Source organism: Rattus rattus, chromosome 4 (assembly GCF_011064425.1).
Source record: "Rattus rattus isolate New Zealand chromosome 4, Rrattus_CSIRO_v1, whole genome shotgun sequence".
Classification (NCBI taxonomy): domain Eukaryota; kingdom Metazoa; phylum Chordata; class Mammalia; order Rodentia; family Muridae; genus Rattus; species Rattus rattus.
The window spans coordinates 116,646,502-116,671,311 of NC_046157.1; the positions used below are offsets into that span (position 1 = coordinate 116,646,502).

At 42.5% G+C, this 24,810-nt stretch overlaps 1 protein-coding gene across 1 annotated transcript in view; it reads left to right on the top strand.

Moving 5' to 3' along the window:
- The first annotated feature begins 2,506 nt into the window (after positions 1-2,506).
- Positions 2,507-24,810, top strand: part of Il1rl1 (interleukin 1 receptor like 1) — a 48,669-nt gene continuing 26,365 nt past the window's right edge. The window contains exon 1 of the mRNA XM_032899529.1: positions 2,507-2,660. The gene's annotated coding sequence lies outside the window, so the exon portion shown is untranslated. The remainder of the gene's footprint in view (positions 2,661-24,810) is intronic.

Consider the following 24,810-nt stretch of genomic DNA (forward strand, 5'->3'; position numbering starts at 1 on the left):
GTATTTGATTTGTTAACTGTGCCAACCCCTGGCTGAGGTATTTGAGAAAAACACAGGCTCCTTCTCTTCTGGAAGAGAGGGCTAGCAGGGGCTTCTCTGACCTTGCAGGAGGAAGTATGACCTTCCTTGCCCATATGACAATCATAGAAAGAAGCAGTCTTGGCTGTTAATCCCAATGGCTTAGGAGAGCATCGAAGACTGCCAAGACCTCCTCTCTGCTTCTTTTTGAGTCCCACAGGGGCCTCCTGTCATTCATGAGCCTGGGTGAGGAGCTCCTTACTAAAGTGGGGGGGGGTTATTACACTCTTTCCCCCAACTTTCCCCTCTTGTAAATAGGACCAAGCCTTTGAATCAGGACAGGGCTTAGATTTCCAGGCTTGTACTTAAGGAAAGGGGTGGAAATTTCTGCTTTCCTTTTCCTCCAGTTCAGCCTGATTATGAAAACTGATTGCGTATTTTGACTGACAGCAGATGCCTCCTGACTTATCAGTCAGAACCCAAATACCCAAGTCTATTCAGATGAAGCGCAAGGCTGGGTAAGAGCAGTACTGTTAGGGTCCAAAGAATCTAATAATGGACATGGGTGAAACTCAAGGTCAAGGCACATGTAATGAAGTTAAAAAAAAAAAAGAATCTCAAGTGTAGAGGCCATGTGGAAACTTCCATACTTCTGAGGTCCAGGTTGTTGTTCCTCAAGAGATCATCTGAGTTAGTACTTCATGGCTATGTGGAAAGCAATACGCAGTGCTGGAGAGGTGAGCAGCCGTGCGAAGTGCAGCTTACACTCTATGGTCTGACGTGTAGGTAGAGAGTAGGCGTTCCTTTTCAGGAAGGAGCTGGGCACAGCAGGGTGTTTGGCTGAAGGTCCAAGTCAGATGTGGTCTAATGGGAACAAGCCTAATGCTAATGATGACACCTGAAGTCAGCTTCCAAGTATAAGCTCATTGTGCATGGGAGTTGAAGTCGTTTCTAGATCCTGCCTACGTCTGAGAAAGATCATCACAGCTCAGGATCTCACCGCATTAGTTCTTCAAGGTTGAGTCTCAACAGTGACAGACTCTTGACCCTTAGCAGAGGCTGGGCTGAGGGGAAGGAGTTATCTCATGATCAGGTTCCTTCAGAGCCATGGACTTTTATTCCCTCTTTGATCTTACACTTAAGTCAATATGAGTTTATTATTATGGAGTTATCATATGTTATGATACATGTCCTATGTTATTGTGTTATGTTTTATGATGTGGTTTATATCCATTTTTAAATCTTTATATATTGTATGCGCCATTTTATGTTCAGAAAACAATCGACTTAAAAACAGATGAGAAAAGCTATCTGGACATTTCATATAGCTGCAATGGGATGCCATTTTGATACATTTCATGGGTAATAGAAATGTAAAAAAATCTGGTGTCCAGAGTTTTTAGACTACACGAGCAGCTCAATGGAAAATTAAACCAAGAAATGTAGTTTTTAAGCCTGAATGACATGCAGATCAATGGTATCACTTGACTCTAAGTTAACTTTCAACTTTCTAATCAACACACACACACACACACACACACACAAACACAAACACTTACACACATATATGTCATGTATATATATGAATATATATGCACATATATAGACATATATATGTGTATTATACATGTATATGAATGTAAACATATATATCAGACAAAACACTGGAGCAGACATAAGAGGTATTGTAGTATTGGTGAGTAACAATTGGTTCATAAAGATTAAATTGCTTAGAGTAGAGTCATCCCTTTAAAGAGCTATCTGTAACAGAAACAACTCTGCAAAAGAACACGAAAATAACTATAGAAAGAACAGTAAGTAATTTATAAGGTAAAAAGGAAACATTAACCATATTACTTCATAATAGACATTTAGAAAAATATGTGCTTCATAGAACTCTCGAGATTGGTGTGGATGACACAGCTTTTTGGAATTAAAACTACAGACTTGCTGGTAATTTAATTCTGTTACAAAGGAATGGACTTGGCCTACTCTTTGGGTTTCTGGTCATTCTTCCTAACATACAGCACTGTGGTCAATCACAGTGCTCTAAAGCCAAGTTTGGCAGGAATTTCTGAAATTTTCTCAGGACAGTACCTCAGGGAATTAAGTGCACAGAGTTCCCAAGCAATCAAGAGTTGAACATGTTGGACTGCGTTAGTCATCCTTTATTTTCTTTACTCTTCCCCTTTCTATCTTAAGCCACCTACCACACTGCAGTACAGTGGTGGCATGTAAAGAAGACGATTTAGAGAAAGTACTATGGAGGAGCCTGGTTCGTGTCTCTGGATTTGCATGTTTTACATGAGACCTTGGATGTGGCGTCTAAGACCATAGAGTAGTAGGATCACGCAGGAAGCTTCCCTGTATGGCTACATAGGAAAGGAAGCAGGGTGGGTGAGTCAGGAAGCAGGGAGGTAACAGGAAGTAGAAAATGACATCAGATTCTGAGCTATAGGGAACTAGAAATAGAGAACAATGCTAAGCAAGGAGAAAAGACTGGGATATGCTAGCTTGCTAGCTCCAGCAAGCGGCGGTATGCGCGGTCTTTAAAATAGACAGACATAGAGGCTTTAGGGGAGAGGAAGAAGTGCCTGGGATGAAGAAGAGACGCATCTACCAGGCAGGTGTGAAATCCCAAGGTAAGCGTGGGCTTGTGTGGGGACTGCGAGTGAGCATGCGCAGGAGACTGGGCAACAGAGCGAGCATGCGCAGGTGGATACTGTGCTGCAGAGTGGGCGCTGAACTGAGGGAGACATGGGGTTTTCTCACAGGTTAATGAAAATAGCAGAAGGCAGAAAATGAAATGGAGGGGAGTCGCTTAGGAACTGTTTGCCTGCAGAGACGCGTAAGGTGTACAACTGAGTTTTAGGTTTTAGTGAAGAAAGAAGACAGCAAATACGTCACTCACTGGATTTGGCCACGTTAGGGTCACTGGGTCATCACAGGATGAAAGTTTTTACTTCCGGTCGTCCATTTCTCACTTTCTATTATATACCCACTCAAGGAGCACCGCCACAACACCTATCAGTGCCCCATCCACGGACTTCTCTGGCCGAGCATCCACAAGGCACTGTTCTTCCTCTTTAAGAGTTTCCCCATGGCTGATGTGCAAACTAAAAGCCAAAGCTGCCCCTGCTTATCTATGCACACCCTCACTGCTCTTCCTGTGACCTCCAGCTTACATCACCCCATCACTTGTCGGCCCATAACTGAAAACATTGGGCTAGGTATTATGCTAAGTATTTCCCCCTTATCACTTTATGGTTTTTCTCTGACATTGCCTTAAACACCGACAACTTCTACATTGACATCTATAAAGCTAACTTTTGAGGTCATATGTTCTGATGCTTACTAGACTTTTTGCTCTGATGTCTTTTAAAAAAATGATTTATTTATTTATTCTATATAAGTACACTGTAGCTGTCTTCAGACACACCAGAAGAGGGCATCAGATCCCATTACAGATGGTTGTGAGCCACCATGTGGTTGCTGGGATTTGAACTAGGACCTCTGGAAGAGCAGTGAGTGCTCTTAACCACTGAGCCATCTCTCCAGCCCCGCTCTGACATCTTAATGTTTTGACCCCACAGTTCCCAAGCCATTCAGACTAGCTTCCCCACAAATCGCAGCACATGAATCAGACCCTCTTCCCTGGTCACAAAACATGCCCATCCTTGACAGGCATCAATCCTTAGCACGCCACCTTATCTCTGCCATCAACTCTATCAGGAAGCCCTGCTACTTTTATCCTCTTGTCCACTCCCCAACTGCTGTTACCACCATCTCAACTCAAGGTCCTCTTGCTGATCACCATCTAATGGCCATGGTTTTATCAATGATTTTATTCAACCATGCCCTCATGTTCCTTGATGCATTTCCATTAACAGTGAGGTCTGCAGCCAGTCTCTCTTGAGTCTCAGGTGCTAGCTAGCAAGTGCACAGGTCAAAGAAGCACCATTGAAGAAGCCCCTTGAGTCCTTGGAGCAAGGCAAGGCAAGGCAGCCTTGCGTAATTGGCTGGATCACTGTTGGGATCCATGACAATTGAGTTATACAGAGGCACAACATGTGGACAACCTAGGTGGTGGCTCTCACCTTTGAGCCAAGGCCAACACAGCGAGTGAGACGCAGCTTCTGTCATAGTCTGTGAAAGAATCAGCTGTTTGTTCCTCCCCATTTTTAATTCTTTCTAAACTTTATGCCGTGGTCCTAAGCCATTTTCTTTCTTTCTTTTTAATATTAGCCCTGAATGCCTGTCTATAGCCAGAATGATTTAATCCTTTGGTGCATACAAAGGGTTACCCTAGTCTGGTGAATTTGGGGGTAGCTTGTTATGCAGGAATAGCAACAGACATAGGGAGACATCTCATTTATCTTTATATAGATTTGTAACCTGCTAGAGTAACTTCTCAACTTAAAAACTGTTGGGTCCACCTCATTACTCTTGGTTAAGGAGCAGAATTCTATCTATCTATCTATCTATCTATCTATCTATCTATCTATCTATCTATCGACAACATTTTTTTTCTGTAGTCCTTGCTATCCTATAGTAGCTCTGTAGACCAGGCTGACCTTGAACTCACAGAGATCTGTCTGTCTCTGTTTCTCAAGTGCTGGGATTAAAGTTGTGCTATACCACCACCTGGAAGGATCACAATTCTTAATGTGACCTCCAGGACTCTGCAACACGTCTGTACCCTGGTGTTGCAGCACATAACCTTTTGCCCAGTTCTCCGGGTATGCTGGCTTTTTTCAGTTCTCTGATTTGGCTCTGCTCCTTGCTGCCGTAATGATTCCTTTGTGTGCACTTCTTCTCAAGTCCTCGTGCTCCCCATTCACGACAATCCATCCATCAGATCGTCTGGATCAGTCAGGCTTCTCCACCGAGGCTCTGTGACTGCACGCTGAAGGTCAGATTGTCTTGTAGTGTTCCCTCTTGTGCCCTGTGCATGATGCTCGTCAATGTTGCAGGAATTTGATACTTCTCTCTGAAGGGCAGGGGTAAGACACAGCATGGCTTTGAATACACTGTACTATTAATTGAGAGACAGGATACAGGATGGATGGAATCAAGAGTCGAGAATACATTTTTGCATGTTGGGGGTTTGTGCTACTCAGTGTTCTGTTTCCATAAAAAATACCTGAAGAATTGAATTCTAGGAAGGAAAGGGTTGCTATTGCCCAAGGTTCTGCACTAGAACTGCTTGGTGCTATTGCTTCTGGGCCTGTGGTGAGGAAGCAGATTGTGATGGAGAGAGCTTGTCAGAGGAGATACTTGAGTCGTGCTGGTTGGTTGTTTTCTAGAGATATAACTGATAGAAAGAATACACATTGCAAAGTGGATGGGTTAGATTGGTTTACACGATTCGGGGTGGGTTGTCTAGTAACGGGTTTCCCTCTGGGAAGCGGAGGTATGCGGTAGCTTCTCAGCTTCAAGGATGGGAGACTCAGCAGTGCCCATCCCGGTTGAAAACCCTGAGCTGTTCCAGAGGGCCAGTGGTTTTCAGTCTCCATTGGAAGACTGAAGAAACTGAGCTCCCATGGCAGGAAGGGACAACGGCGACAGCAGCAGCAGCAGCAGTAGCAGCAGCAGCAGCAGCAGCAGCAGCAGCAGCAGCAGCAGCAGCATAGACGGGTTGAGCAGTAAGGAGCACAGAGAGGCTCTGTATATCTGCTAGAAGGTGCTGTCCATTTGAGAGAGGCTTTTCACCCTTCAGGTAATCCTTCCAGGAAATACTGCCCCAGACACCAGATCCAATCAAACTAAAAACTAAAATTAACTGCTGCAAGTTCACGGGGTATCAACCTGATACCCAACATCTCCATATGATTTGCTCTAATTTCCAAATTAAAAAAAAGCAGCGAGGTCATAATTCTTCTTAGTAAGACACAGCCGTACCACTTGTAATAAAAAAAAAAAAGCACACCATTTTCTTCCAGAACAGATGACAAAATCTCCTTTAAATATATAAATATTTATATATTTAAATATCTATTTAAATATATTTAAATAAATCTCATATATATATACTTATGTTCATATATGTGGGCCTGAGTGTATACATATGTACAGGAAGGAGCCCAAGGAGGTCAGAGAGGCATCAGATCCCCCAGAACTGCAGTCACAGACAGCTCTGAACCATCATGTGGGTACTGATGCAGAGTACATGTAGGGTGCTGATGCAGAGTTCATGTAGGGTGCTGATGCAGAGTTCATATAAGGTGCTGATGTAGAGTACATCTAGGATGGTAATGCAGAATTTATAATGTAGGATGCTGATACAGATTCCATGCTGGATATTGATGCAGAGGATACAGCCCTTTGAAGAATCTGCCCAGGCCTCCAGGCTCTTGCCACTTGTCCATATTCTAACTCTATCTTTAAAAGTCCATTTCACCATCTTTTTCCAGGCAAGCTGCTCCAGGATGGTGGGGGACACGGAAGGTCACTGTGAGCACTGGCTCGCTGTCTCACTTCTTTGTAAAACAAGTTCCTTTTTCAGGAGCAATGCTGTGTGGAATAGCAAGATGGGGAAATAGGACGTCCTGTTGAGTCCGTGGGTGGTTTTATTTTGGCTGAAGCATCACACACAGGTCAGGCAAAGCCACACTAAGAATAACTCGGCCAGCGAAGACAAAATGTCAAACTTCGCTTCACCGGAAGTGGGCCAAGTTAGTTAACATGACCCCAAGCTGCCCGCTAGGCACCTCAGGAAATGCTGCCATGTTGGCTGCTCAGTGTTGGTCTCTGCTGTTGGCAGATGTGGCCATCAACAGCAGGTTGTACTCTGGTCAGCGTTGGTGGGTGGAAGTCTGTGTTACTGTGTGTGTGTAGCCTCTAGCCCTGCCGCCACAGCCACTTTGCTCCCAGGCTCACGGAGAACTGACAGAGATTGTCAGGGAAAGAGGTTGATAGCAGTTACATGAAATCTAAGTGACTTCATGTCCTCTGACCATTTGGAGAGATCTTCCATTGTATATTTCCCCCAAATGTCTTTCTCATCAATTTTCTGATCACTCTTCTAAGCCACCAATGACTGGTGACAGCTGATATATAATTACACCTCTGACCATGTTCCTGAGGAACAAAGTAAGAGGAAGGTAGCACCCCCAGGGTCCCGCAGTTCTGTCAGGGGCATGTCCTCCATGGTATGACTCTCTCCTTCCAGCCTGCACCTTTTAAAACGTTCCACTACCTCCTTATACGGCTGTCAGTCTACTAGAGATCAAACCTGTCGCTGGGATCTCTGGGGGAACCATTTTTTTAAACAATGGCATGTCCTTGTTTGTTGGTTATTTGGTTTAGGGGTGCTTCCCATAATTGGTGGTCAGTGCCTTGTCTTTTGGGAAGAGGTCATGGCTTTTGTTTCTCCTACTGCCCTTGTTGTAGTGCCTGTAGCTAAGCATGTACCACATACTGAGAATGCATTCACAGGGAGAGTAAGCAAGCCTCAGAGGCCAACTGAAAAGGGCCTTCGCATCTTAAATACCCCTACAAGCTAGCAAAGCTTCTGTCCTGTGGTGGTCACCATCATGGGCACTTCTACTCATTGGTTTGTTCTTCAAACCCCAGTGAGACAAGTATTGTTATCCTTCTTATATTTTCAAATGGAAGACCGGAGGTTTACAGAGGTTGAATCACTAGACCAGGGTGCTATAGTCAGTAAGTGACTGGACATGATTCCATCTGCAGAATACTGGATTCTGCTGGAATAACTGGTCTGAAAACATGGTGATGCTTTTGGTAGATACTGTTTTGGGAAAAGGAGTAGGAAATAAAGGAGGTTGGATCACATTTTTCCCATTTGGGTACAGCACTGATCTCCTAAGTGATCTTGAGAATACCATGATTAACATCAAAACACTCAGGAGCACCCAGAGCGGGGTAACCAGCATTAGATTAGACCTGTCACTCTAAGCAATTGGAAAACTGAGTAGGGATGTTCACAGGGTGCAGTAAACATGCAAAAAGGCCTCAGTGCCACAGGACACAGCTTTCAGAGGACCGTGATGACCGAACGGCTTTACTAGACACGATTTAAAATTAAATGAATGCAACAAAATTCAGAAATACAGTAAGTTCACATCCAGTGCATTCAACATGTGGTTACAATTACTAGACATTCATAGACAGGAAAATATAGCCTCTTAAATCAAGAGGTAAGCTCTTAAGTAGAAACAAACATAGATCACAGAGATAATGGAACCAGGAGATAAAGACTACACATATTTGTTTTAATTTGGTTAAAGATGTAAAGAAATGATAATGAGGCCCATGTAGGGCATCTAACAGAAATGGTATTAAATAAGTCCAAAAAGCAAATGAAAACTTGCATAACAACAACAATAACCAAAAAGCCCCAAACCAATATCTGTAATAAAAAGGTGACTCGATTAGGGAAATAGCAATGAGAGTAAATAGAAGAAAAATATAGAGTACAAACTAAGATTATTCAGATGAAAAATACCAGAGGACTTAAAGATATGGTAGTAGAGACTAAGAATCCTTAGCAGAAAGTGGGGGGAAAGGTTGAAAATGGAAACAATGCATTCAGGGTCTTATGACTCTGTAGTATTGTTATGAGTCAGTACTGAGAAGTCTCACATATATGTAGTCTCATATACATGCAGTCTCACATACATGCAGTCTCACACAGTGCAGTCTCATACCCATACAGTCTCACACTCACATGCATGAGTCTCACACACATGTAGTCTCATACACATGTGGTCTCACACACATGTAGTCTCATACACATGCAGTTTCACACACATGCAGTCTCACACAATGCAGTCTCACACAATGCAGTCTCACACTCATATACATGCAGCCTCGTGCACATGTAGTCCCAAACCCATGTGGTCTCACACACAAGCAGTCTCACACACATGCATCACACATGTATGCAGTGGCAGGTGGCCTGCCTGAGACCTGAGAAGAGAACAAGGCAGGTGATGAAGCTAAGAAACAGATAAAGAGGTGATTGAGGTGAAAAGGTCAATGAAACTTGGATTTATTTTAATCCCATAGAAGCAGATGCTGGCTGCTGCAGAGATGGGTAAGGTGTGGCTTAATGCTTGAACATGATGGAAGAAATGTGGGATACCTGTAGAGAGGGATTTGATCCAGAAACAAAGCAAAGGAGAGTCAGGCAGGGTGGCTGATTGATGGAGATAGCTAGGACAAAACAGTTAGGGCAAAGCCACTGAGGGGAAGGTAGGGTGGATGGGTGGGTCAGTACCCAGCTTCCTGCAGAGGATCTAAGGATCCAGCTTGACACAGACATTCTGGGAGATTCTAAAATCAGTTGCCATAATTATCCCCAACCCAGGCTCTGCATGCACATAAGCTCTGGAAAGCCTGCTGGGACTCTAGGGAAACTACTTCACCACGGAAAGACCCACAGTTCTTTCTGGTTTTCCCCTGCTCAGAAGAAGTGCCTTCTGAAGTGTAGGACACAGCCCCTGTGCTCACTGACACCAGAAACCGAGATGTGTGATGTGCACCACTCCCAAGGTGCTGAGCCCCATGTGTGCACCCATCCAAGGAGGATAGAGGGCTGTGCTTCCCACTGGGTCACCATGGGCTGAGGCCCTGGGGTTTGTGAGGAGAGAAAGTTGTTTCAGCTCAGTGTTTTGTTCAAAGTCACATTCGAGCTGGGAAGTCTGAAGCCTCCTGTGGTTATTTGCTTTCAAAACTGATGCATCTCTCATTTCCTGGAAATGCTGGTGTGGGACAGGGTTGTGGAAAAGTTGTGGAAGGGAAGACTTTCAGGAAGCTTTTTCTCATATGATGACATAAAAGATCTCACTTGGCTTAGGAATCCTTTGCTGAGAAATACTGCTCTGAGAGTCCAGGAATTCCACCAATACTTCTGTTATCTAGAAAATGTACGTGCTGAGCAGAGCACATCCGTGCTAGAATGTGTTCTAGCATTCATGCTAGAACGTGAGTGTGTATGAACTCTGATAGTACCACAGCACCTTGTTCTGTCTACACAGGGATGCTCCTTGATGTTTATGTCAGGATGCTGAGCCCCCTGTCCTGTTGAGAGAGGGAGGCACAGCTCGTGCTTGGTGAACCATTATCTGGAACAGGAAAAAGTTTGTTTTGACTAAAGCATACCTTCTACACTTTATTTGTTAACATGCCAACATCATTCATTGATTTAGAATGTTTTTAAAACCTTTTCAGGTCAGTGAGTTAGTAGCCACAGCTATGGCCATAGGATTCTAATTTTATAAGGTGTTGTTTGCACTGGATACCAGTACATCTTTCTCCACAGTCTTGTAAGTACTTCCATTGTATTGATATTGCAGATCCAGGGTTGGAAAGATTGCTTTGCTCTGCTAAGTAGCAGGGTCAGGGACTTAAACCCCAGTCATCTCCTTACAGGGGGAAATCTTAAGGGGCCTTTCTGGTTTCCTAGGATGTAGCTACTTTGTAACCTTTCTGGCTTCCTAGGTATTACTTACTTTGTAACTCTTCTTCAGATCCATCCTTCAACGTCAGCTCTGAGGCATCCTCTCCTCCGACGAGGTCAGAATCTCAAGCATTTTCATGCACCCAGCTAGATTTGTAGTGAATGTCTAAATTCATGCTGAGAGAGATTTTTTGTTATTTATTTTTCATTAATTAATTAATTAATAAGTAACATCCCGATCAGCGCTTTCTCTCCCCACCTCTCCTCCCACGTCCTTCCCCTACCCCTGCTCCTCCCTCCCTTTCAGGGAAAATATGACTGAGAGAAATGGCAGCTGTTTTTATTAACTTTGAAAAACTGAGGTAACAGGAAAAATGAAAAAAAAAAAGGGGGCAGAGCATTGCAACTGGAGGGGTGGGTGTGGAGATGGGATGATAACAGCCACCCAGGAGGGAAGGCCTGGAATGATATAATGGAAGAGGAGGCGAGAGAAGGCAGCAGACTGACATGAGCTATGGATGGAAAACACACTGCAGATCCCAGCTGAAGTTTTCTAAGCCAATTGGTGACTTCTCAGAGGAAGTAGTCCTGTGGGGTGTTGCATGAGAAGTGCAAAGGGATACCATCAGGGAGAGGTACTTCCTGCCTGGTAGAAGCTTCAAGCTTTTCTCTTGAAGGGTAAAGTATCAAAGCAGACCCTCGCTGCTGGATACGAATGTCTCCTCTGAAATGCAGTGTATGGCATCTCCCCAAGGCTGCAGGAAATGCCCCACAGGAGCAGAGAGCGGTTGATCTGGAGGAGCAAAAGGGTTTTGCTGAGTTAGGTCTAACTCTGTCTTCACAGTGTTGGGAAGTAGGGAGCAAACAAAGCCCCTGCTTATCCCTGACAGCCATAGCTCAGTCAGAGTAACTTTCAGTTCCTCTGAGGGCTGGAGAGATGACTCAGAGGTTAAGAGCACTGGGTTTTCTTCCAGAAGATCTGGTTTGCTCTCTGGTATCCACATATTGGCTCACAACTGTCTGGAACTACAATTCCAAACGATTAGACAGACGTTATCTTCTAACCTCTGAGGGTTTCTGCATGCATGTGATGTACATACATACTCGGGTATATGTACACATAAATATGTAAGTAAATTCATTAATATTCTAAGTTCCTTTAAAGGCATGCCTAGAGGTAGAAAACATGTATTTATCTTAGTTTCAGTTTGTCAGTTAAATTTCTAAGCAGAAGATTAAAATAATATTAAGGCATTTTTAAGTCTAGCACATTTTAAAATCATAACACATAAATATACATTTATAAATTTATCACACCCAGTATCTATAACTATTTTAAACTCTATTTATTAATTTAATGTATCTGATTTTCCTTCTTAAGTACTTTGACTAAGACCCTCCCAGGCAACGAATCTTTACAAAGTTACTTTTTTCTTAAGAATTTCAATGTTATAAATAGGCTTAAAATTGTATATAAGCTTGGTAAGAATTTGATTTAAGATTATAAACCTAATTATACCTAAAAAAGGGAAGACTTGAGGAGTTTGGGGATGGATTTTTTTTTGACAAAAAACAAGGAAGTTCAGGGATTGCGAGGTGGTTCACATGTTGCTTTCCTAGAAGAGGATCCAAGTTCCAGTTCCCATATAGTGGTTGATAGCTATCTGTAACTCTACTTTCCAGGGGAATCCTAGCTATGCCTTCTTTGGCCCCTGAAGGCTCCTTCCCATGGTATGCATAAACTCATACAGGTATACACACACAAGCAAAAATGAAATCAGTTTAAAAAGTAACAAGGTAATTCTACTGAAAACAACTTGACTACACACACAGCAATCCCCTGCTCTGTCTTTCAGCACATTTTTAAACTTCGTGAACAAACTCCTTTGATTTTGAAAAGCCCCAACTGCTACATAAGAATACCGACTACTGTCTTATAGGTGTTCACAGGTCTCCTGAACACCACATGACCTTAGGTCAAGATGCTAGCACACAGAACAAACAAAATGAACCTACAGACCCACCAATCCCTCCCCCCACACATACCTCCTCATACGGCATGTCTCACTGTGTTAGAGGCCAAAGATGCTTATACATTGCCTATAATGTTGCTGTGTAAATGTTCCACAAAGCCTAGTGCTCACAAAGGTGGCTTGTGTTGGTCCCAAGGCCTGTAACCTTATCTCTCAGGAAGCTGAAGAAAGTAGATCTTGGGTCTGAGGCCTGAAGTACATAGGAAAATCCATCTCCAAAAAGCAAAGCAGATCAAAGCAACTACAAACCCTCAAACTAGTTGGGAAGGAGAAGGAGACATTATGAAGACAAGAAAATGAGGCGCTTACAAACTATTCTCTTCAGTCTTAAGTCTCAGTCATTTCCTTTCCTTTACCACATATAGCTGGGGAGAAGGGTCTAGACATTCCCTGGACAAATTGTACTTCATAGAGTCAGTCTTTAACAGTGACCTCTGTGTGCACATGATGTCCTGGGCATTAGTCATAGTCTAAAGCGGTTGGCTTAAACAAGATCTCAATCTCACTTTCTTTACTTGGGGAACAGTGCCTGGGTAGGTGAGTGCTAAATGTAGATGGAACTGGACCATGAGGCCACTCAGACTTCTAAGTTCCTGCTGGCTCACTGATCCTCATTCTTTTGGACTGTGGCCCTTATTGTTGTGGTTGAAACAGGGGCAGTATGTTACACTGTTCCGGAGGTGAATATATTCAGTTCAAGATTTGATTTTTGTATAGTTTTGTGAGTTGGACAAAGATTTTGCTTGATGAATAAGAAATTACCCTCTGCTCAGCCAGAGGTTCAATCTATGTGCTATCACTGTCTTGGAAACCAAGAAGGGAACTTTTCCTTGAAATAACCATACACATGGCTACCACTGCTTCAGAAAGTTCTTCAGCTTTTGTGTATCTGTTACTTCTGAAATGAAAGCACCAAATGAGGAGCAATGGAAAGGACCAGAGAGTTGCTTTGGCTCCTGGTCCTAAGGGTTCAATCTGTGAACATGTTGGCCCCATGTACTTGGGCAGAAGAAAATCATGTAGCCAGAAGGATAGGGTAAAGACACTCTCCTACCTCACTGTAGGACACAGACAGACAGAAGGGGATCCAGGAATAGGCTTAGGGAAGGGATAGCCCCAGACATACCCCAAAGACCCTCTATGTGAGTCGTTACTATCTTCCTGAGGAGGCCATCATACTATGAGTGGACAAAAGATAATTGTCAATGAGTCCTGGGCACTTTCAGTTTTACTCTTGTTGAGAAGGACCATCACAGACACCCAGATCTGAGCTCCATGAATCGAGGCCTATCTTAATAATCCAATCAAGTTGACAGTCAAGCTTACACAGCATGCTTCCCAACTTTTCTCATCTCTGGGCTGCATCTGAGCTTATTCAGAATTAATGTGCGTCTTTGGACCTGAGACTTCCTCAGGGTCAGTGTCTACCCTGAGGAAGAAGTTGAGGATGAGCGTTTCCTAAGCGGATCCTCCCTTTAGTGTCTGCCCTTTCCCTCCCTCAACTTTGACTTCTGCTAACATTGCACTAACTTATCTCACCCTCCTCACCAGTTACCAGGAAACTTATCTTATCTGGAGGCACATCAGCTGATTTTTCAAAAAGAACGCTCTGATAGTTTCAATAGGCTGCTGCTTGACCTTGGCCTTTGGCATTACTTAACAAGAGGTGTGCTGGAAGCTGGGACTCTAGTGGTTGCTGCTAGGCTGATGGAGTGTCCATGAAGGAGGCTCAGAAATCCTCTCTGATTTCACCCAGAGAAGTATTTCATTTGATCAGAAGATGAACATGAAGTTCTCTGTGTGTGTGTGTATACATATCTATGTTTGTGTATACATATATATGTATGTATATGTGTGTATGTATATATACATATACCTATATATATACATATGTACACATAGATATAGATGTAGACATAGACATATTTGCATGTAGAATTTTTATTGTTATCACTTCATGATTTTGAAATGTTAGGATGGAATCTTTTACTGACACAAAGGTGATGAAAATAGCTGTATTCCTATTTTTTATCAGTTCAATAGACAAAAATATAGCAAGAGTCTAAAATGCAGTTTTACTACAAGGATTCAGAATATCTATATGTTTTGGACTGTTTGATTCTTTGGGATATTGTGATTTTTTTAACACTATATATTTTTATTAACTGACAACAGTCTCTGCCCTCCATATACTTGCACATGCATACATGTCCGCATATTAAAAAAAAAGACTCTCCTCTCTCTCTCTCTCTCTCTCTCTCTCTCTCTCTCTCTCTCTCTCTCTCTCTCTCTCTCTCTCTCTCTCTCTCTCTCTCTCTCTCATCTCTCTCTCTCTCTCTGGCCTCTCTCTGGCATCGGGATAGTTGATCTAGAGTCACGTTTTAAGGATGTGCTATTTTGTGACGATGTATCCTTGACCGTTGGTTGTTTGGGATGCTGGGAACCCAGAGCTGGGTCTCACCCACGCAGCAGGCAGACTGCTGCTGATCATCTCCCCAGACACTGCACTTGAAGTGTTAGCTGTGGCCTTCTTCTGTGCTCTAGACTCTGCCTTGACACAGTAACCGTGATCTGTTTTCCCACAGTTGGGATTAGAAGTGGCCATCATCACCATTCTGCAGAACCAATATAGACATGTGTGCTACTGCGAATTCTGACAAATTGGCAGAGTGAACACATTTTCGGGAGTCTATGTTCATAAAATAAACATTGCATTTTTGGAAACAGTAAATCCAGAGGAGTGAAATGAAACGGGAGAGCCGCCTGCCAGCTTACCCTCGTAGATGGACATTGCTGGGAACTTGTGATTCTCGGCTCTTAGATGTTTTCTACCACCACACCTCCGCACATGCACATGTACATATGTGTGCATGTGCTGTACGCCTGCATTTTCTGACCTGAATATGTATTGTACACACTAAGTCCACGGCACAAGCTGCCTTTTAAAAGACTTGCAGAATCTGCAGTTTTATTGTGATATAACTGACGTGATAAATTATACCCTCTTAAGCTGTACAGCCTGGCAAGTCTCGGCACAGTTATATATGACACAGCAATTACCACAATGACGTTGGTGAGCCCGCACGGCAAGCTGAACGTTCATTTCCACTTACCTGTGTGACATCCTTCCCCCTTGCTTCTGCCCCCTGCTCCCCAGAGCATCAGTGCTTGTCATTGTAAGTCAGCAAGGATTTCCCAGAGCTCCTATAAGAAGGGAGCATACCAGCATACTCTCCTTCCCCATAGTTAGTTGGAAACTCACCCATCGTGTTGCCTTTCTCAGCCTACTACTCTGTTCTCTTCAGTGATTGTGGAGTTCCCTTCTGAACATCTGTAGGAACTTACAGCACTAACGATTTTCCCCTGACTTGGTGGCTCGCCCGTGTCTTCTTCCTTTCTTCTCTTCAATGGCACAGCTAGAGGGAGATTGCTCCACTTTCGTGATTTCAACAAATCCAGCTTTGGGCGTCCTTGACTTCTCTTGATTGTTTTTCTGTTCCGTTTTCTCTGCACTGATGTTGTTTCCTTTCTCCTGACCCCCCCCCATTTCTTCATTAACAATTTTTCTTACTTTCTTAGGGGGTGGTCCAGACTCTTCCTTTGCACCGCTGTTCTCTTCTTGTTCAGGCAGTCAGCGCCCGCGAGTCCCTCTTCATTGCATCTTGTCATTGAACTTATTTTATTATTTTATTGATTTTATTCATACTGATTTGACTGTTGTGGCATGGCAGTCTTTGCAATTATTAGATGGAGAATTCCATGTCTACTTTGTCCAATCAAATGTCAGCTTTGTGATCTTGTGGGGACAGTGTTTCGAACTCTTCTGTATCCTAGGATATAGAAGATTTCTATCTAGTCTAACCGTTGTTGAGAGAAGAGAGTTAAAGTTCCTGGCTGTGATTCAAGATTTCTGTATTTGCCATTGAATTTTCAAGTTCCCTCCTCCTGTTTCAAAGTTCTTGAGATTAGGAACAAAATTGTATGTTTATTAACGTATTAGGTAGATTGACTCTTTTATCATTGTTCAGTGGAGCTCTCTTTATTCTAGGATATGTGTGTGTATAACATATATGTACATATAATATATATCTTTAACATACATACATTAAATATATAATACATTATATATTTAATATGTTACTAAAATACATTCAACTGCATTACATATTTAATGAATGTGTTAATGTGTGATATTATATATGAATATATATATAAAACATCTACTTTGACAAAAATGAATATAGGTATGGAGCCTCCAGGTATGGGGGCTCCAGCTTGCAATTTAGCACTGGAAAGGGTGTAGCAGTTAGAAGGTGATACATAGTACAATATTTCCTCCCAGTGTGAAATGAATTTGTTTCTGTCAGATGTACATAATGAACACATAGAAAGAACCTGCTTTATCTTATCAGAATGGGCCAGATATTCTTTGAAGAGTGATGGACTGATCTCTAAGAGCGGAAGCTTCCTCTGATAATGGAAACCTCAGCACTGCCAGCTTCCTGATGTCACAGATGTCACAAGGCCCACGGGTGTGAGTAGAGGTTGAGCTTTTGACCCTGTGTAAGGGTAATAAAGTTAAAAAAAACAGAAAGAAAGAAGAAAGGGTTGAGTTATTCTATCTGGTCAGGTACTCTTGGCTTCTATGTCCTTGGAGATCCACAAGAAACCAGCTATAGATTTACATGGTTAACAAGAATTACTTGTCTACAGCATCTTATGACATTTAATTAAACATTTAATATCTAACATGATTTCCAGGAGTCTGGAATTAGAGAGAATTAGGTGGTGTTTCTGTCTTAGGGTCCATCTCTGAAGACTTGACTGAACCTGGAGAATTTACACTCATTGAGTGTCAGAGGCTCTTGTACCTGTCTGCCTAAGCACTCCATTGAGCTGCTCTGAGGGCGAGCCGTTCCTGAGAAGACTAGATGATATCATGTGATTGTCAGAGCCCAGCTCTGAGGAGGCCAGGCATTCCAGTTTTTATTGCTCACGTTGACCTGCCTTGGTACAGTGTGGGGAGGAGACCAGAAGGAATAAGCAGGAAACTTCGACTGGAAGTATCTCAGAGGCTTGCCTTTTCTGGAGAGCCTGTGATGAGCTTCCCAAGTGCTCATTCTTTTGCATGATCTATCCAAGAATAGGCAGAGATGAGAATCTTGTTAAAACATGGAAAGATTTTTGAAAGTTTTCATAGAAACCACTAAATCTAAGGAGGGCTGCATGTTCCCCTTTCCTCTCCCTTCTCTTCCTTCGCCTTCTGTCCATGCTCCTCCTCTCCCTTCACCCTTCTGTCCTCTCCTCTCCCTTCACCCTTCTGTCCTCTCCTATCCCCTCCTCTTTTTCTCCCTCCCACCTCTTTCTCTTGCCCTGAGATAGAGAATGTGAAAATATAAAATTTCAGATGAAGATTATTTTTTACCAAGCAAACATGGTTCCTATCTTCAAAACCCACATGAACTTTGGAGTGGTTGGGGAGACAGTAAGAGTAAAGGGTAGAGACCTAGCCTTCTCGCCTGATTGCTGTTAACTCTATAAAGTCTTCCCCTCTGCAGACCAGGCCAGCAAACTAGAATTCACTAAGAGCAACTGCTTAGGCTAATTTGATTTCTGTCCATGAGGAGACTTCCTTTCCAATATGAAACTGTAAGAGTTCCAAATGAATTTACTACTCTGTATGCACAAGCAAAACTCAGGTTTCATTTCCTATTGAACGTTCTAGGAAAGTGTTGGAGACCAGCTCTGATGATCTCAGGAGGTGATGTGGGGGTTAGAGACAAAGTAAAGCAGGCACCCACTCCATACACACACTCAGTGGACTTAAACACGATCCAAAGAGAAAACACACACACACACACACACACACACACACACACACACACACACATGTACACACACACGCATGCACACACACACACACGCACACACACACACATACATACACACACACACACACACATACACACACACACACACACACACACACACACACACACACATTTGGTAGAGGGACACACAGTACACACACACACAAATACACACACACAAGCACCCACACACACACACCCATACACACACACACACACACACACACACACACGTACACACACACACACACACACACACACACACACATTTTTTCCCCTTAGCTTTTTTTTTTTTTTTTTTTTTTTGCAGTTATATTATTTACTTGATATATAAGCAAAAATAATGACTAAAAAATATAATGATAGGAAGTAAAAATAAATAAAAGCAATAAAATGATACTAGTTTGAAAGAGACCATAGGAGAAGAATCATGGAAGATCCTGGAGGGAGGGGAAGAGGGGAAGATACAAAAATATTTTCCTTAAGTAAATACAAAAAAATTTAAATTATAGAAATAAATAATTATTTCTTTGGTGTTAAAATGATACAAATAAATAGCCGTTTTCTCTATTTAAATATTCGACTAGAATTGAATGATATAAATTTAAATATTTGAATTATTTTAATTATATTTTACTTGCTATCATAAAACACCATGACCAAGGTAGATTGTAAGTATCTTGGCAGCATACATTTCACAGGTTGAGCACACAACCTTTAAAATCCCCTTAGCCTTTTTTTAATACAACCTAAACAAAATTCTCTAGGTAAGGAAAAGATTTCCCCATAGCCACAAATGACATGTTCTCTAAAAATAATCATTATGGAAACATCCTTTGAAACCAGATTTAAATCATTACAGAAAATGAAATTACAACAGAATTATTGATTTTGTGTTCTAGTTTTGAAGCTCATTCCTAACTAAACATTTCCCATCTACCTTTGTCTCTACAAGTTCATCATAACCCCAAAGTGAACACTCTTTTGTCACTGATTAATGAAGTTGAAGTAAGCCAGTCTGTAGTAGCAAGTTTTTCCCTTTGCTTATCTGATGACCATTTGTATTTCCCAAGAAATAGATCATCTCTCTTACCTATTATTTTTGAAATCTTGTTTAGCTAAACTGGCTAGTCATCTGTTCTTTATTTTTTATTTTTTTTTTTATTTTTCTTGGATATTTTAGGTATCTACATTTCAAATGTTATCCCTCCCCCCTTCCCCTGCTTCTATGAGGACACTCCAACTCCCACCCACCTACTCCTACCTCAATGCCCTGGCATTTCACTACATTGGGGAAACGAGCCTTCATAGGGCCAAATACTCAGAATTATTTACTCTTTGTTTATAACTGTCTTTTCATGGTGCCCACTGAAACCTGGGGCCACATCCCTAGATCACAAGATCCACAAACTCAGACCCAACCTAGAAAGAAATGTTTTCTTTGACCACTAACTTGTTCCAAGCCTATTTTCCATTTCCAAGTACAACTACACACATATAATGCATGAAAGCCCCCCCGTATTCCCTTTCTAAGCTCTGCAGCCCACTTTCTACAAGGAAAGTCCACATTCCACTCTTAATTCTAACTTTATTGTCTCTTTTGAGTAAAACAACCTAAACCATCTCCTTAAACTTTCTTTTTCTTTTTTTAAAAGATGTATTTATTTATTTTATGTATATGAATACACTGTAGCTATTTTCAGACACACCAAAAGAGGGCATCGGATCTCATTGCAGATGGTTGTGAGCTACCATGTGGTTGCTGGGAATCGAACTCAGGGCCTCTGGGAGAGCAGTCAGTGCTCTTAACCACTGAGCCATCTCTCCAGACCTCCTTAAACTTTCTATCTCTTACCCTAACTTCCTAAAACTGTTCAAACCAAGTCAGTAATTCTGAAAATCTTTAGTTAATATAAACTATTAGTTTTATGAAAGTTCATCCTCATGTTGATCTACAGGAAAATTGCCCAATAGAGTGGGCTATATCTCCCAAGAAAAGATCATACCGGACTATAGGCAATGAGAGTCTCTCCACGCCTAATCGCGCCATGCTAGATATGTGAGGAATATAGCAATGACAAACGTGAGAACGCACAGCAGCAGCAAGAGGCAATCCAGTGACGAAGCCTCCAAGGCTGTGTCTCTCCAAGTACATTCATCATCGCTGTGCAAAATGGTGAAACGTCTCCAGGGAGCTCACTTCCCCCCCTGAAGCTCCTCCTCCATGGCATTCACCAGCAGAAGGTATCATTAATTGGTGACTTGTTGCAGATGTTATTCTCCTTGGCTTTCTTGTCCAGACATGCCTTGAACTTTTATTAGCCACCCCCCACGCATACACACACAGACACACACACCCCCAGCTTATCTTTGGCTTTAGGACATTAAGTCTTGAGACTCCTTTTCCCTCTCTGCTGTTTTGTGGGGCTGTATCTGTGACTGCTTGTTTTTTTGTTGCTGGGATGGTCTGTCTGTCTGTCTGTCTCTTTCTGTCTCTCTGTCTCTCTGTCTCTCTGCTCTCTCTCTCTCTGTCTCTTCTCTCTCTGTCTCTTCTCTCTCTGTCTCTCTGTCTCTCTGTCTCTCTCTCTGTCTCTCTCTGTCTCTCTGTCTCTTCTCTCTCTGTCTCTTCTCTCTCTGTCTCTCTGTCTCTCTCTCTGTCTCTCTGTCTCTCTGTCTCTCTCTCTCTCTCTCTCTCTCTCTCTCTGTGTGTGTGTGTGTGTGTGTGTGTGTGTGTGTGTGTATGTGTAGAATACCTGTGGAGGCCAGAGGACAGCTTACAAGGAGCTCCTCCCTCTTTTCTTCTCTCATGTTGGTTCCGGGGATATAACTCTGGTTGTCAGGCTTGGGGACAAGTGCTTTCACCCATGAACCATCTCACCATCCTCAGAAATACCTTTGATTGCATCTGGTTTCTTTAGGGAGTCCTAGCTTTAAGAGGTACAGTTCTTTTTACTAGGTGGAAAATGAGGTTGCATTAGACTGAATGCAGGACATCCAAGACCTCAGGTTTGAGGAGACTGTCCAAGGTAGTTGTACTGGACTCTCATTTGAGGTGGATGTGCACTCTGAGGTGCACACTTTTCAAAGCCTCCATAATTAGACACATACCAAACCCATACAGGAACACTTAGGCGCTTCACCCATTTATTCAGTAAGACCTTTTTATTTCTAGCTCTGCAGGACCAAAACATTGGTCTCTCTAGGTTTTGGTGGGAGCATTGAGGTCACCACTATTCATTTAGATAGAACCAAAGACGTAAGTGGGAAGGATTGGTGCAGACTGTTCTCAAGATAAATAGTCGTGACAGATGTGGGCCACATTTTTAAACACTGTTACTGTCACACTCATGGCAGTAAATGATATCAAGAGATCTAGGGTAGAACCATAGGTCAACCACATCAGCAGATGGGGAAATGATCTGCTCACAAGGAAAGACGATCACATTACCTTGTTCTCTGTTGAAATAAACACCATGGTCAAAAGGAACTTGAGGGAAGAAAGGGCTTGTTTCATCTGATACTTCCCTGTCAAGTTCATAATTGAGGGAAACCAGGACAGGAACTCAGTTTGAAACCTGGATGCAAGAATTGAAGCAGAGACCATAGAGAAACGCTGCTTACTGACTTGCTTTCCATATTTGTTCTAGCTGCTGCCTTATACAACCAAGGACCACCCGCCTAGGGGTGCCACTACCCACAGTGGCTATTATTTCTGCATTAGTTATCAAATGGGAAGATTTTCCAGTGGCTTGTCCACAGGCCAATATGATGGAGACATTTCTCATTTGAGGTTTCCTCTTCCCAGAAGATTCTAGACTGTATCAAATTGACAGAGCAAAGCAAAACAAATACAAACATATAATCTTGGAACAATCCATTCTAATCCTCAGAAGGATTTTGATTGTTGCAAATATCTTAGTTTGGACTCTAAATCTTCAGGCTTATGAAATGTTATGTCCCCTCCCCCTGCTCAGCAACGTTGTATCCCGTGAGGCCAAGAACGTGTCTCATGCTCAAGCATCTTTGAGTGTCTAGCTTAATCTTGGGCATGTCAGTCAGTGTGTGGTGTGTGATTGATTGCTTGTGTCTGACATAATGTTGGGCATGTCAATCAGTAGGTGGTGTGTGATTAACTGCCTGTGTGTGTTTTCTCCATTCTCCTTCAGTGGAGAATAAAGGGTAAGTGAGTCCACCTAAAGCCACACTCTGTGTGGAAACTGCACAGTAAGTTTTCTGTTGTCATTTGCTTGCCAGCATTTTAGCTTTTATTCATGATGCCAGTAACTGCAGAGAGGATTTGGCTGAAATGTGGGTAATTGGTCTCTTGACACAAGGACAAAAAGACAAAAAAACAAACAAACAAACAACAACAACAACAACAACAACAAAAAACAACACCAAACAAAACCAAAACAACACAACCAAAACAAAACAATGAAGAGTAAGATCAAAACCCAGGCTCTATCTCAGACTCTTGTTACTGACGTGACCAGATGTGACATCTGTTAGGCTTTTAAGAGCTCTGCCTGGTCAAATAAATCCTAAAGGTGTTTGTTTGTTTCATTTTGTTCTTTTAAAATGTAGTTTTGCCAAATGGAATGTGCACATATGAGGCAGAAAACCTTACTATAGGTCATCTTTACATAGGCTATTTATTTAATATCAACCATACTTTTGCACAAGAGATTATTTTGAGAGATCAAAACAAAAATTTGCCCAAATTACACAAGTAAGAGACAAACCAGATGGTCCCTTAAGCATCCATTCTTTCTCTGCATGGAAGGCTTTGGTGAATTGCACATCCCATTGGCTCAAGAGCTACTAACGTGAAGAAAAACAATTGTATAGATAACTAAAAGCCTGCATATTTAGAATTCTAGAACACTTAACATGAACTTATAAAATCCTTCTTACAAGGACTTGAGAAGCCATTTGGAGACATGTGGGAAGAACTCAGCTATGGGGGCTTTGGATTCTGCTTTTGCTTGTACCAACCAGTGGCTTGAGTAAGATAACTCTCCTCTGAGCATCCTGTCGATTGGAGGCTACAAGGGATAATGGGAGCCTAGTCAGTGCACAAAAGGCTGGTTGTACACACTTAAGTACATGGCATGTGCTGGAGTCTTCAGAACCTTGACACAGAAGTTTCGAGAGTAACACTGGCTGCAGAACTGTGTTGTGTTGAGCACAGCTGTGGGGAATTCAGTCTGTCTACCAGCTCTCTGAGGACAGCAAGAGACCTACCACCCAGCAGGACTTGCGCTGGTTTTTGTATTGATGATACTTGAAGGTCCATGGAGATAAGGTTAAAACTGGAAGTGCATTGTGTCGAATCTCTAAAACACACAGTAGAGCCAGTGAAGATGGTTAACAGCTACTGCTGAGTTACTGGGGCCAGTTTCTGTCTATCAACAACTGGGTTCCTGTATCGTAACTGATAAGGAAACGGGGAGGTGTTTAGAGATAGGGTGGCAACCATATTTGCATAGAGCTATTAGAGAAGTTACCTTTTAGAGTTGACAAATTCTGGTGGTGGGAAGCCGAGGAAGGAGGACGGTTAGGACCTCTGGCTAATGGTGAGTACCTTTGAGGGTTTATTCATTCATTTTTAATTTGTTTAATCAAAGATGGCTTCTTCTCAAAGGGCAAAGCCTTTTCCAATGCACACTTAGGTTAAAGATAATAATCACAATAACCTTTGCTTGTGAGAAAAATAATGATATTAATGGGAATAAAAGTAAAACAAAAACTAAGCCACAGAGCAATAAGGTTGAGCTCTTGAACTCTAGCATATGAGATAGGATTTTGGTCTACAGTGTTGAGAAAGACTGGGGTGAGGGTGTAGAAGGATGTGAAACTTTGAGGCATGCCTTTAGAGGGCTCGTGGATTCCCGAACCATCCCTGGGAACCAGATAATTCTGGAAATGACCAGGTGAAGTGTTCTGGCTGAAAGTGTCGAGTAAGAGGCTGTGGGGTGGGGGTGGAGGATGTGAGGAGGACAGTGAGGGATAGTGGGTGGGTGGGGGGATAATCAGGAGCAGTCCATGTAGGAGTCGGGAATTACTGAGATGGCCCCTGTTCTGGATGTGGTGCCTTCTTTGACATTCAGGTTGACAGCCCACATCTTGTTCCTCTGAAGATGTCCAGAATGTGTGTGCAGCAAGATTAACCCAGAACTGGGCCTACAATGTTCCCACTGAACATCTGTCTTTCATTGTCATTTCTTTCAGACATTAAAAAGGAAAGAAAGAAAGAAAAAACCAAACAGGAAGTGCACTTCTCTATTTGCCAGACTTTAGACACACCACTGCCCCAGTCTCCTTACGAACATCTAGATCTCACCTGGACCATTCTCTACGGAGAGTAACTGAGACAGACAATTCAGATTTATGCAATCCTGCACCCAACCCATGTCCTTTATCTTGTCCACTGAGGGTAGGGGGAATTGAACCTAGGACCTTA